The 15,043-nt window shown below is 48.6% G+C and overlaps 1 protein-coding gene and 1 pseudogene across 1 annotated transcript in view; one reads left to right on the top strand and one right to left on the bottom strand.

The window, feature by feature from the left end:
• Nucleotides 1–15,043, bottom strand: part of PACSIN1 (protein kinase C and casein kinase substrate in neurons 1) — a 58,103-nt gene that overhangs the window by 18,224 nt on the left and 24,836 nt on the right. The gene's annotated exons all lie outside the window — the stretch shown is intronic.
• Nucleotides 8,704–8,823, top strand: LOC111747523 (annotated as a pseudogene).

The raw sequence follows: 15,043 nt of genomic DNA, 5'->3' as shown, positions 1-15,043 counted from the left end.
CCTGCTCCCAGGCCAAGTGGAGGAGGCAAAATCCCATTCAGCCTCTAGGGAGACTCTAAGATGGCTCAGCAGGGAACAGATCGGCCCTCCCTGCATGGAGTATATACTCTCATGCAGGCAGAAAGCCAAGAAGTGAAAAAATATCACCTTGTTAGGCGGTGACAACAGTTAAGAGGAAAATCAGGCAGGGTAAGAGGGTTCCAGCCTCAAGCAACGATGGCAGAAGTTGGGGTATACACAGCTCCCTACCCTCCTGATGGCTAAGTCTGAGGTGTTTCCCACACTGGTTCCCAAAGGTGCTCCTCGGGACCGATCCCTAGTTGCCCGCAGTGGGAACTGGCTTGACAAAGCACCCTGCCTATTTCATCTCCACACTCTCAGTGTCTCCGGAGACCCTCCTCCCAAATGAACTGCTCTAATCAGATCCTTGTCCCAAGCTCGGCTTCTGGGGGGAGCTCAAACTGAGACACCACAGATGGGGAGGCAGGAGTGGAAGCTGGTAGAAAGACAGGCCCCGTCCTCTCTGCTCTGGGTGCATCTCTTTCCTCGAGACTAGTCATCCCACACTTGGCCCCTCTGCAGAGGTCTGTACTGTCCTGAGCCCTGTGCATCTGTGGCCTCCTGGAGGGTGGGGGCCAGGTCTGGTCACTCTGTGGGCAATGCTTCTGGTGGGCGTGCAGCAGGCTTTCCCACAGAACTGTGGAATGGAGTCTAACCAGGCCCCTTCCTGGTCAGCAGCACTGGGAATGGGATGCATACAGCTCACTCTCCTCCCCTTCCTGGCCAGGTAGAGCTGTCCTGGCCATGGCTTGAGCAGAAAAAGGCAAGAAGGATAGACCCAGTCCATGCAGGATATCCTGCCAAACTCGATGCCTCCAGGGCAACTTCCCAGCCACAGGGGCATTAGATCCCTTCCCCTGTGAGGGCTGAATCACAGGGCCTCCGTTATAGCATGGAGGCAGAGGCCAGTCGCCGAGGCAGAGACTCCTGGCTTTAAATTGCAGACCTGATCCTTATGGTGCAGCCCTGGGCCAAAGCAGGACGCAAGACAGAAAACTCCCTGCCCTTGTGGAGCTGACATTCCAAAGGGGCTAAACAGACAAGAAACCAGATGAATAAGTAAATGATCAAATGTATTAGAAGGTGACAAGGGATGTGGAGAAGAATAAGACAGGGAAGGGGACAGGGAGGGATGGTGGGGGTTAGGAGTGAGGCTGTTTTACACAGGATGGTCAGAGATGGCCATTCTCAGAAAGTGACATTTCAGCAAAGACCCAAAGGAAGTGAGGGAGGGAGTCATGCAGGAATCCGGGGGAAGAGCATCCAGGCAGAGAGAACAGCCAGCGCAAAGGCCCTGAGGCAGAAGCATGGCTGCCATGGTTGAGGAACAGGGGGCCAAGCAGCTAGAGCAGAGTGAGTGAGGTGCAGAGGGGTGGGGTGAGGTCAGGAGACTGGGAGAGGATGCAGGTCACACGGGGCCTTGTAGATCAGAGTAGGGCCTTTGACTCTTTCCCCAACTGAGTGAGATGGGAACTACTGCAGGGTTTGAGAAGAGCTGGGATGTGATCTGGCTTAGGTGGAAGAGCAAGTTACAGGGGGATGAGGAGGACAGGGAATCTGCTGGCAAGCAGCTGCAGTCGTCCCGATGAGGAAAAATGGGGGCTCACCCAAGGTGGTAATTTAGCTGGAAGCAATGAGAAGGGGTTGGCATCTGAAAACACTGTGACATTAGAGCCAACAGGATTTGCTGATGGTTTGAAGGTGAGTGTGAGAAGGAGTCAATGATGGCTCCAGGGTCTGGGCCTAAGCAGCTGGTAGGTGGAGAACACGGCAGGAGGAATGATTTGGAGGAGACAGGAGCTCAGTTTTGGAGCCCTGAGTTACCCATTAAGAGCCAAGCAGAGATGTCTCCTTATTCTACCCCAGAGCTCCTGCATTGGGGGCCATGTGGAGGGGGGGTCAACCTGGGGCCAAATTGTTCTTCCAGTCCCAGGACCCCTGAGCCCCAGGCCTCTGAGTGCTCCTGGGCCCTCTCTCAGCTCCCTTTGACATGGAAAAGGCTACTGGGGGAGGGCCCCAACCTGGCTTCCAGGCAGGTGCCCTGGGCAGTGGGCCCACTGGGTGCAAAGGGGTGGAGCTGGGAAATATGCCCTCCGGGAATATGAAAGCCTGGGAAATATGGAAGCTATTCTAGTGGGCTCACTGCTCCAGAGTCTGGGGGCAAGAGAGTGTAGGAGAGAGTCAGAACAAGCAAAGACAGACCCTAGGGACCCATTGGAAAGAAAAAAAAATAAGGAGAAGGAAATGTGGCCTAGAGAAGGCAAGCCAGGAGTAGGGGAGGTCAGGGCCAGGCCTGGAGGGTTTGGGGAAGAAACAGTTCCTTCTAGTTCTTGCCAAAAGAGTCTGCTCTTCAGGCCTCACCAGCCTCCTGTTCTGACTGGGAAGGAGGCAAGCCCAGCTGCAAATGCCAATGCCAGGCCCAGGCCCTGGTAGGGAGGAGGGAGATAGGGTTCAGAGAAGCAGGGGCAGATGGTGATAGTGTACATGGGTTATATGGCTGCCAGCTCCTGGACAGATCTGCACTCCCCACCTGAGACCTGCCCTCTCACCCTCGGGCCCTTAACCCCAAAGCAGGAGATCCCTGTGCCTAACATTCAGCAGGTGCAACTAACATTTGCAGAAGTGAACGGAGCTATGTCAGCTTCTCAGCACAAAATCTTCTACCTTATTACAGGCCCAGGGACCCCTCCTCAGCTCCTGCCAAGGTCCTCTGACCCCCAAGTGCCCAGGGGAAGAAGCTCCACAACATGGTGCCAGGGTCAGCAAAGGACCAGCCAAGCTCTCAGTGGGTGCTGGGTAGAGAAGACAGGCGGAAGAAGGGGGCAGACCCTTTGCCTCCCAGGTACTCTAGGCACGCTCAAGGTTGCACACACGAACCCCCTGCCCCCCTTGGCTAGGACTGCCTCCCCACACAGGCCAAGGCTGTTCAGTTCAGTCCCAAGGCAAATCCAGACCAGGCGCACCCCACGCACTGCACCACAGGCCCATCCTGCCCCTCTGTACCCAGAGCAGAGGCAGTACAGCCCAGTTCCTCCCCAGGCCCCAGCCCCACCTCTGTCTGAGCAGCAGCAGAGGCTCCTCCGCAGTGCCCAAGCTCCCCCAGCAGCAGCAGGAGTCTGTCTCTGAAAGCAATGCAGCAAAGGGACAGAAATTGGGGGGAGGGAGGGCCACAGGCACATCCACCGGGGCCTGCTCTCCTGTACCTCAACATGGGGACTCTGAGCTTGCTGGGGTGGGACAGGGGTCCTTTGGGAGATCTGAGGATCTAGGACTGCAGAGAGAATAAGGAGGGGAAGGGCCTGAGCTTGGGGGGAAAGGAGAAACATGCCTCCTCCCTGACCAGAGGTTTCTAAGTCCAATGCCTGAGACCATGGGGCCAGCTAGGAGGCTGTCGGTGCAGGGGGTGGGACTGAGCCTGCTGGTTCCAAATGGCCAGGGCCTACTAGTGTCCTGAGTGGGGGTGGGGGACATCCTCACTTCTCCCTGTCGCCCACCCTCTCAAGCCTCAGCCTGTGAAGGGATGGCACTGTGGGTTCCTGGAAGCCCCAGCCCCTCTCAGCTCACTTCCCCCAGAGAAGTGGGGCATCTCTACAGTCAGGACCTGTGGCAGTGGTGGGGAGAAGGATGGCAGTGCAGAAGAGGAAAGGCAACAGGGGACAGTCCTCCTGATGGTGAGGACCCAGGTTCTGAAGAGTGCCTCCAGGATGCTGGCTGCTCCCCACCCATCCACTGGCCCTGGCCCCTCTGGCCCCTCTGCTTGCTACCAGGTGCTGCTGGTAGGAAGGCAGGAGTAGCCCGGGGGCCCCACTCTCCATGAAGCCTACTCCAGCCGTCCCCATCCGGATGCCTACCTGGGCCTGTCTTGGTACCAAGCCAGGGGCAGGTAGGAGCGCACTGCCCCCGCTGGGCCAGGCCAGGGCCAGAGGGGCTGGCTGTCCTCCTCCTTCTCCGTGGTGGTAGGCAGGGAGGGGGCCTAGTGCCCGGGCTGGGGGCTCTGTCCTGTTGGGTTCCCTGCACCGCTCGCTCAGGAAGGCAGCAGCAGCGCCAGAACTGCAGAAGCCAGCTCCCCGCCCCCCACCACCGCCTCCTCCCCTCCCTCCTCCCGACCCGCCTCCATCCCCAGCCACCCACCTCCTTCTGCTCGTTTCTATGGCAACTGGGCAATGCTCGCACAGACAGCCTCCCTCCTATGTACACCAGGGGACGCCCGCCTTCTACGTGGCGCCTGCATCACACTGGCAAGTGTGCACACTTCACCTTCACAGAGATGCTGGCGGACACATAGGCTCACATGGCCACCCTAGACTGTTGGGGGAACGCTGCTCCAGCCTCTTTCCTCTCTTTCCTCTCAAGGCCCTGCCTCCTGCTATCCCTACTAGACACTGTAAGCTGCACTTTTCCATGTACTTCCTTCAGGTCCTTAAAATCTGACTGCACGCTGCTCTGTAAATATTTCTATTTGCTCATTCATTCATTCACCTTCGGTCATTACTCAACATCTTATTTTGAGTATTTTCTGGGTCAGGCTGAATGTGAGATGTTTATCCACAGCCTCACTCCATGATGTCCCCTGCCCATTTTACAGATTGGAAACTGAGGCCCACAATAGTAAAATAACTTTTCTGAGCATCCAAGGCTCCTGGGCTCATTTTGGTAGTGAGGCCTTGTGATTCCAACTCTGGTGCTTCTCCCACATGTCACAGCTGTCACACAGCCCTCAGAGCAGACATCTAAGCTCACACTACACACACGTGATCCATACATGCCAACATGTATTCATGCACATGTGCACTCCAAACAACATACTTACATATACAAAAAGCCATGACACATATTTGTGTACAGGCATTTTCACAAGCCTGTGTATCTACCTGTATGTGCACAGGTAACACACACATATACATATATATAACTGTAACACTAATATCAGTGCACAAACATCTTAAGACGTGCACACACATCTATAAGGATGCAGAATATACAACACACAAACCCTTCCTACACTAAATCACAAACTTTGCCTCATTTGAAGGCATCAATGACACAGTAAAAGTGTCCCAATCAGGGAATTAAATAACGAGCCACTTCTGGGGACAAGATCTGACTCTGCTCTGCACCCCTCTCTAGGGATCATACACTAATCTGCCCACTTTGTCTCAGCTCTGCTGCTAGAGGGGACTGGGGTGGGGGTGGAGACAGGGTCCACTCTCCCCCACTTCCCCACTCCCCCACTCTCATTCTCAAAGTCCTCTCCCTAGTCCAGACTAGATCCTACTTAAAGCCTTTCAGCCTAGGGGGGCTCACAGATATCCTCACCCTCCTTCCTGGTTGCTGTCCAGTCCTGGGCCTTGGAGCTATAGAGTAAAATGGGCCCTTCCCTGTCAGAGGGAATTCCATGCTTCAGACAGTCCTGCTACCCCACAGAAGGGACAACATCCAGTGGGGGCGGTGGGGGGGGGGGGGAACTAAGTAGGGACTGGGTCCCAGGATGCATACCATGTCCCACAGGATGCCCTGTCCCTACCCCGTCACCACCTCAGAGGACCTCAGGCAGGGGTCACTGCAGCCCCTGTGCTCCAGGGCAATTCTCAGGGACCCCACACAGCCCAGAAGCACAGATACAACTGGAAAGAACCAGAAACCCACTGAAAATTAAGCAAGAAGCTGCCTGTTAATGATAGCCTCTTCATATTTCATCCCGTCTAAGATCTCTCCCAACCATCAGACTGATGCCAATTGAATCGGACATGCTATAAATTGTATGAAACATCCTAATATCAGAGATGTCAAATGTGAGGTGAAAAATCATCTTGGAATAGATGAAACAGGGCATTTCATTCATTCAACAGATATTTACTATGTACCCACTATGTGCGTGGGACTGTTTTAAGTGCTGGGACACAGCTATGGGCCAGAGTTCCGGCCTTCCAGTTGACTAGTTAGTGAACTTACTGAACTCCTATTCTCTTGTAGCCTGTGTGGCTATCACAGTAGCCCTGCAGGTCAAGTCACAGGACTGATAAGGAAACAGGGACTCTGAGAGACTGAGCAATTCGCCCGAGGTGACAAAGCTATTAAATGCCTGGGCTGAGATTTGAATCCTCTGCCTGCCAAGTTTTTTTCAATGTTCCACATTGGTTCCATTCAGATCTAGTTGGGAAACATGACAACAGCTACCCAGTTTCTGGGAGTTCCAGGGTAAGTATGCTTCTCATCCTTAGATCAAAGCCAGGACAGGGTCCTATATACTTGAAATGCCAATCAAGTAGTGGGCATGAGTGAGGACCCCAAAATGACAGGTAACTTGCAGCCTGGCCTTCCTTGAGCCAGAAGGCTGCCACTGGGCATCCCCAAGCCTGGAGGTCCTCAGCAGAGGGTCAGGTTGAGGATACTCACTGAGCACCTGCTAAGTCCGTGGCATGTCTGGGAGAATAGGGATACTTGGCACCTGAGAGAAGTGGCTCCCTGGAGAACGAGGAGACCTCAGCTAGGGGACAAAGAGGGATTGAGTTTCCAGAGGCTGTAAACAGAGCCCCCTGCCCACCTGCTGGCCCCCAGCCCCAGATCATCTTTCTTCTAAAAAGGTGACTCCATCCAGGGATACAAAAGACAACTGCCCCCCACCTAACCCTCCATTAGCCTGATCTGGCCCCATCTGCTGCCTGGCAGACCCTAGGGTTCTGCCCTCCCGCACTCAAGACAGGCTCCGTGGCAGAAAGTGACCCCTCTGTCACTCCCTGCTTCCTCAGCCCAGGAAGCATCCACCCCTACCCCACCCCCACTGTCAGCCTGATCCAGCCTCATCTGCTGTCAGGAGGGACAGCCAAGTCACCCATCTGCAGCCCAGTATTCCTCCCCTTGCAGGTCTGACAGGCCCAAAGACCCCACCCCCAAACACGCACACACCCCACTCCCGACCCCAGCCCTTGTTCCTGGACCTTAACCATGTTCCAGTCCACAGGCAGGATCAAACTACAAATGAGGAGGCGGCCTCGCCCAGGCCACAGAGCAACTGCCCTTGTGCCCCAAAGAGAAGCTGAGCCCTCTGTCACCTCCTCCTTGCCCAACTCAAAGAGCATTCACTGCCCGCCCCGCTCCAAGACGGCAGTTATCCCACATGTTCCCAGGGCAAATGCAATCAGGGCTCATTAGCTGCTACTTTGCATCTTATTTACATAATGTTCCCATGATTGTCAAAATGTCAGGATCCTCCCCAAACCCTGGCCCATGGCTATCCAGCAATGGATAAATAAAATGGATAAGGCTCTCCTGAAGGTCTATGTGGGGCTAAACATGTGGGGACTGGAGGATTAGAGGGAAAAAAAACAAGGGCAACTTCAAGTTTCAGAACCTGAAAAGTGCCCAGAGGAAGGGCAATAGATACTTACTGAGCACCTGCTAAGTCCGTGGCATGTACTTTACCCACTTGCTTTCCACAATGAACAATTTTACAGGTGTGGAAACCGAGGCTCAGGTGGGTTAAGACCTTGCTACTCAAAGTCTGGGTCCCACCTGGGAGCTGGGAAGACATGCAGCTTCTCAGGTCCCAACTCCAAACCTTCTGAATCCAAATCTACATTGTCACAAGATCCCAGGAGAAGAGAGTGGGAGGAGTACCAGGTTAAGGAACTTGCCCTATGATACACAGCCAAAAGATGACACTGGTGTTGAACCGAGGCGTGTGTGACTAAATCCCATGCCAGTGTCTTAAATACATTTAATAAATATTTTCAGAGCACCTACTATGTGCAGCACTGCTCTAGGGAGTGGGACACAGCACATAAGCCCAAGATAACCTCATGAATGTTTCGTGCCAAAAGGAGAAGACAGACAACAAATAAACAATAGAAGTGCATGTGGTGATCACTACTGTCAAGAAAAATAATGAGGGGTAAAGAGATAGAGAGGTTGAGTGGGGTGGTTTTAGAATCCCTCTTTGAAGAGATGACATTTGAACAAAGATCTAAATAAAGGGAGAAAAGGAGGTCTGTGATGATTTGGGGGAAGAGTGTTTCTGGCAGAGGGAACAGCAAGGGCCAATGTCCTGAGGTAAGAGTAAGCTAGGCACATTGAAGGCACCCCAAAACTGAATGGACAGATGGGGTGTGGGGTGGACAAGGGATGGCAGAGAGTAAGTAGATAAGGTAAGAATAAAGAAGAAGCAGGCAGGGGCCAGAGCCTGTAGGTCTTGTAGGCCATAGTGAAGACTCTGGATTTTATTCTAAGTATGAAGGGAAGCCATTGGTGTTTTGGATCAAGGGGCGAGGTCGGGGGAGAGGACCTAATTTATGTTTTTAAAAGATCACTGTGGCTTTTATGTGGCAGTGACTAGAAAGGGGCAAAGGCTAAAGCAAGGAAACCAATTAAGAGGCTTTTGCAATATTTATTCCCAGCAGAAATGAGTGCTTGTGGTCACTAAAACATATGCCCAAGAACGTTTGTAGCAGCTTTGTTCTTATTATCACCAAACTAGAAGCAACCCATCCACAGAAGGATAGATAAACAAATTGTGTGGTTTATTGCATGGAGTAAGGGTAGTTTGCTTTTCCACTGTGCAGATTCTACCATGTGATTTGTTCACACAGTTGAATACCACACGGCAATGAAAAAACATCAAACTACACATAACTACATAGAAAAATCTCCTACGGCCATGCCACCCTGAACAAGCCCGATTCTGTCTGATCTCAGAAGCTAAGCAAGGTTTGGGCCTGGTTAGTACTTGGATGGGAGACCACCTAGGAAGACCAGGTGCTCTAGGCATAAAAAATAAGGGACTGTAAGCTGACAAGGTCCTTGCAATCTGTGAGGCCAACCAAGGGTTGCCTCACCTAAAAAAAAATAAAGAAAAAGAAAAATCTCCAGACATCTTGCTGGGCAAGAGAAGCCAAACTTAAAAGAACATACACAGTGGATTCTATTTATATGAAGTTCAAGAACAAGTAAATCTGGACTTCTGATTCTGGGGAAAGCTGCACTTTCCTCTATTCCTCCTGCAAAGTACAGCTAAAAACCCTGGACCTCTTATATAAAACAAACATATAAAGACTCTAAAGGGAGAGAGAAGAAGGCAGACTGACTAGGGACCTCAGGACCCAAGGAATGACACAGCAATGAGTTCTCTGCTTTTTTTCCCCCTCAACTCAACATATCCCAGATTTGTTGCTGGAGAAGTCAGCAACCCAGAAATACCAATGCGTGCGAACAAAAACGGCTCCAAGAAAAGGCTGCCCTCTCGAGCCAAAGGACTAGGAAAGTCACTGTCTGGCAAGACAAAAACTATTAAAACAATAAATGCCCTACTCTAGCCAAACACCATAAGAAAAATTGCAACTCGAGGCAGACCACCACCACCACCACGAGCAGGGGCTGAGTAGACAGCTGGGCTTGGCTGTAACCAGTGCCCCATCCCCCACCACCAAGGGTGGTTACAGAGAAGAATGAGTGGGGAGCTGGGATCTTCATACCCACCCGGTAGTAATAAGATGCCCTCCCCTCCATTCTGGATTGGTATCAGAGGAGGCCTGGTCAGGACTGTCACCATCCCCCAGCAGTAACAGGTCAGTGAAGACCACACGGGGAGCAGTAATGAGGTATCTCTCTCTTTCCAGGCAGGGAGGTGCTGGTGGAGGTCCAATGGAAAGCCAGAACTCCCACCTTTGCCCAGCAGTAAGGAGGCACCTCTGTCCCCCACCAGGGTGTCAACTAAAGTCAAGTGGGGAATCTGGACTTCCATCTCCACCTACCACCAGGGCTGCTAAGAAACAAGGTTAAACTAAGAACCCATGTCTCATAACATAATATCCTGATGTCCAGGATTCAAAAAAAATCATCTGCCATGCCAAGAACTAGGAAAATATCAACCTGAATGAGAAAAGGCAACCAACAGATGCCAACACCAAGATGACACAAATACTGGAATTATCTGACAAGGATGTTAAAGCTGAAATCTTAAAAATGTTTCTATCGGAAATTATGAATACACTTGAAACAAATGAAAAAAGAGGAAGCCTTAGCAAAGAAATAGAAGATATAAAGAAGAATCAAATTGAAATTTTGGAACTGAAAGCTTAGATGAGCTCAACAGCAGAATGGAACAAGAGGGGAAAGATCAGTAAACTTGAAGATAGAAAAATAGAAATTAGCCAATCTGAATAACAGAGAGAAAATGAACTGAAAAAAAAAAAAAATGACTACTGCCTCAGGAAACTGTGGGCCTATAACAAAAGATCCAACATTCTGTTACAGTCCCAGACGGAGAGGAGAAAGAATGTGCAGCCAAAAAAGTATTCAAAGAAACAGTGGCTGAAAAATCACACTCAGATTTGGCAAAAGACATATATCTACAGATTTAAGAAGCTTATAAACTCCAAACAGGTAAACTATTAGAAATCCTCTCCAAGACACAACAGAATCAAACTCCTGAAAACTAAAACCAATCAAAAATCCTAAAAGCAGAGAGAGAAAGATGACACCTACCCAAAACAGAAAAAAATTCAATGACAGCAGATTTCTCATCAGAAATCATGGAGGCCAGAAGTGGCAGGATATGTTTTACTTGCTAAAAGAAAAGAACTGTCAGCTTAGAATACTAAACCCAGTGAAAATATCCTTTAGGATATAAGGAGAAATCAAGACATTCTCAGATGTAGGAGAACTAAGAGAATTTGTTGTTAGCAGACCTACCCTAAAAGAATGGCTGAAGAAAATTCTTGAAACAGAAAGGAAATGTTGAAAGAAGTAATCTTATAGCACAAGGAAGAGAGAACAACAGAAAGAGCAAAAAATATGGGTAAGGATGGTAGACTTTCCTCATCCTCTTGAGTTTTCTAAATTATGTTTGAGGGTTGAAGCAAAAATTACGACATTGACCGATGTGTTTCTCAAAGTATGTAAAGAAAGTGCTTATTAAAATTACAAGTGGGGGAGGGTAAAAGGACTTAAAGGGACATAAATTTTCTACACTTTGCTTGAACTGGTAAATACCGACACCAATAGACTGTGATAAGTTGTGTGTGTGTGTGTGTGTGTGTGTGTGTGTGTGTATACTATATATATATATCTCTATATCTATATACTATATATATCTCTATATATATAGTATACACACACACGCGTAACATACATACCTAGGAGAATCACTAAAAAAATCTATACACTCAAAAACACTATAGATAAATCAAGAATGGTCAAATCTAATCTATAGAGATAGAAGTCAGAACAGCAGTTGCTTCTGGAAGCTGTCAACAAGAGGGAGCATGAGGGTGCCTTCTGGCATCCTGGAAATGTTTTGTCCTCATCTGAGTGGTGATTTCACAGGTGTTTACATATGTATAAATGCATTAAATTGCATATCTAAGATTTGTGAACCTCATTGTATATATGTATATACTTCAATTAAAAATTTAAGAAGCAGGTACTGCAATAGCCCAGGAGAATGATGATGGTGCAATGGTGAAGTCTGATTCAGGGCACCCTCTGGAGATGGAACCACAGGCCTTGCTGTAGTTTGGATGGACTGTCCCCCATGCCACCACTCCCATGAACACCACCACTCACTTTCTCACCTCTGGTATCCCAGGGAAATTAAATTGAACAAGGATGATCACAATCATAGTCTGACACAGCAACTTACACCAGGTTTAGTCTAGGCATACAGATGGTGCTCAGTGCACACTCCAGTATGGCCAACAGTACTGATAATAAAGATAACCCCTCACTTCCATCTGGTGGTTCAGATTCACAGAGCCCTCTCCTCTCCATTAATCTCTGGAGTCTGTACTCATCTCTGTTACACACAAGGAGATGAGGAATGGGAGAAGGAATTTCTCCAAAGTCACACAGCTCGTGGCAACTTGAATTAGGCCTTTTCCCCTTCCAGGGATTCTCGAGCTTTAGCAAGAATCAGAACCCTCTGGAGGTTTATATAAAATGGAGATTCTGGCTATAGCCACAGATTCTAATTCAACAGGGCTTTCAGCTGTCTACCTATTACTACATAATAAAGCTCACCAGAATTTAGTGACTTAAAACAACAATGATTTATTATATTTTGTGATTCTGTGGGTTGGCTGGGTCCAGCGGGGTGGTTCTTCTCTTCCACATGGCCTCAAATGGGGCTAAAATGTCCAAAATGGCTTTTTCACTCACATGACTAACCCTCGGCTGAGATGGCTGAAGTAGCTGACAGCTGGGCTCCTGTCCCTCCATTTCCCCGCCCCCTCTCTCTGTCTTTACCCCCACGTATCTCCAGTAGGGTACCTGCACCTTCTTACATGGGAGCTCAGGGCTTCAAAAGCAAACATTCCAAACAGGCAACTTCACTGTGAGCACTTATCTACCAAGCTTCTCCTTCTATCATGCTGACCAATGTCTTATTGGCCAAAAGGAAGTCACATGGCCAAGCCCAGAGTCAGTGCAGGTGTGTGTATGTTGCGGCGGTGGGGGGGATGGGGGGAGTGGGGGTGCTACACCAGAGTGTGACTAGCAGGAAGTGAGGTTCATGGTTGAGGTATGGAGCACCAAACTGACTAAGGAGTACCAAACTACCACAGTAGGTCTGTGGTAGGGCCCAAGAATTTGTAATTTTTATGACCTTATTCCTAGGTAGTCCCCCATTGTGATACGGATGTTTCAGTGACCACACTGCAAGAACCGATCCTTGCCTATAACATTTATTCTATAATGTCGACATCAAAGAGGCTTTTAAATCTTCCCACCTATTCCAGTCACTGATCAAAGGAAATGCCACACAAAATCACTGTCCTGGGTGGCTGACTGAGCCCAGGGCAGACACCTACACACTGGTACAAAAGAACGCTGTTTGAGCATAGGGAATATAGTCAATAATATTGTAATAATTATGTATGGTGTCAGATAGGTACTAGACTTATTGGGGTGATCACTTTCTAAGTTATATAAATGTCTAATCACTATTTGACATTTGTACACCCAAAACTAATAATATTGTATGTCAACTGTAATTGAAAAAATTTTTTAATTATTTTTTTAAAAATGCTGTTCAGACATTGGCTTCAATGAGCATGAGACTCTGGCTTTTAGTCCTGACTTGGCTCCATTCCAACCAAGTGGCTTTGCACAGGCCACTCTCTTCAAAGTTAGGGGGTTGGACCAGGTTAGCAATTTCTAACCTCTACACCACCGAGGGACCCTTGTATTTTGTCATCCAAAGAACTCGATGTTTAGAAAGATTTTTCTCTACCAAACTACATGTGCTGGTAATTTTTTTAAACTGGAAAACGAATGGCTTTTTACTCAATTATCAGGTAGAGTTTCTGATCGGCATGAGATAACCAACATTCCTATAACAAACAGAAAATTCCCTCCAAAAGCAAAAGGCTCTGAGGTATTAGATAGACTGGGCTGTCTCCGCTTGGGAAATGCTCATTTGGGGTACAGCTTTTTGCAATATTCAAAATAACTGAGTACCTCTCTGGAATTACAAGGGCTTTCAGCTGAGATCAACCAGACAGTGTGTCCTATAAGTAAGACCTGCGCAGCTCTGAGCACTCTGAGGGGCCCACCGTGAGTCAGCACCCCGCTAAGTCTCACGGGAAAACTCAGGGCGTTGAAGGTGGCACTATCCATTGACTATTTAAATTTAAGCTAAATAGAATTAAATAAAATTGAAATTTTAATTCCAAAAAAAAATAAAAAAAAAAAATTCCTCGGTTGCACAAGCCACATTCCACATGCCCAGCAGCCACATATGGCTAGTGGCTACCATACCGGACAGTGCAGATATGGAACATTTCCACCACTGTAGGAAGTTCAAACGGACAATGCTGGGCAGTATGGTCAGAAAATGCAAATGTAGGCATGTCCAACATTAGACACCTGATGGGGCCCAAAAGGAGAGTTCCTACACACGAAGTCTAGCTCCACTGCTCATATGATACGACAAAGATGCATTTCTTGGGAAAAAATTAATTGGCTCTGAAACAGTGCAAAAATCACACTTAGGGATGCAGCAAACTTTTAACATCACACACTAAATTTAGAGATAAGACGATTAAGCTTCTGATAAAACTGCTTTACCAATCATGGTAATTATTAGAGGAAGCCACCAAGTATGACCCCTGCCATAAAGTACTTTCCTCATTAGTTCCCCTACCCCTCCAAGAGAAGAAAGGCCTAAGGGTTTCTCACCTTTGGCATGACTGACATTTTGGGCTGGATCACCCTTTGCTGAGGGGCTGTCCTGTGCACTGTAGGATGTTTGGCAGCATCCCTGTCCTCTACCTATTAGATGCCAGTAGCACCCACCTCTGAGTTGTAATAACCAAAAATGTCTTCAGACATCACCAAATGTCTCTTGGGGGTGAGGGGGCAAAATCAATCAAGTTGAGAACTGGCTTAAACTCTAAACCAGTGGTTCTCAAACTTGAACATGTAACAGAATCATCCAAAGGACTTGTTAAAACACAGATTATCGGGCCTCACCCCCAAAGTTCCTGATTCAGTAGGTCTGTGGTAGGGCTTGAGAATTTGTATTTCTATTGAGTGGTCAAGGCTCCTGGTCAAGTGACCCCACTCTGAGAACCATTGGTCTTAGTCATTAGTGACAATCCTGTTCCCCTGAACAGTTAGACCAGAGGGAAAGGGCTTCCATGAAAAGTTTCCTTGTTGATGATAAGAGACTTGGAAAGAAATAGTCCCTATCTTCCTGGACATTGTGGAGTCTGCACGTGCTATCTGGAGCCGTGGCAGCTATCCTGTGACCACAGGCGAGCTAGCTTGAGGGCCAAACCTACCCACTAAGGATAAAAAGAGCTGGTTCCTAGAGGTGGTTGAGTCACAGAACTAACCAGTGCTGGAGTTGTCCCCAGGAGACCCTGGTGACTGACATAATGAGTCTTCCTTTCTGTTTAAGTAAGAAATTCCCAAACTTTGCTGCCCATTAGTATACCTAGGAGGTCTTAAAAACTTGCCATTGCCAATTAAGTCAGAATCTCTGAGTGTA

This window comes from Pteropus vampyrus, unplaced genomic scaffold (assembly GCF_000151845.1).
Source record: "Pteropus vampyrus isolate Shadow unplaced genomic scaffold, Pvam_2.0 Scaffold225, whole genome shotgun sequence".
Classification (NCBI taxonomy): Eukaryota; Metazoa; Chordata; class Mammalia; order Chiroptera; family Pteropodidae; genus Pteropus; species Pteropus vampyrus.
Note: the sequence above shows the minus strand (reverse complement) of the source record. Positions and strands in the feature narration are given on the sequence as shown.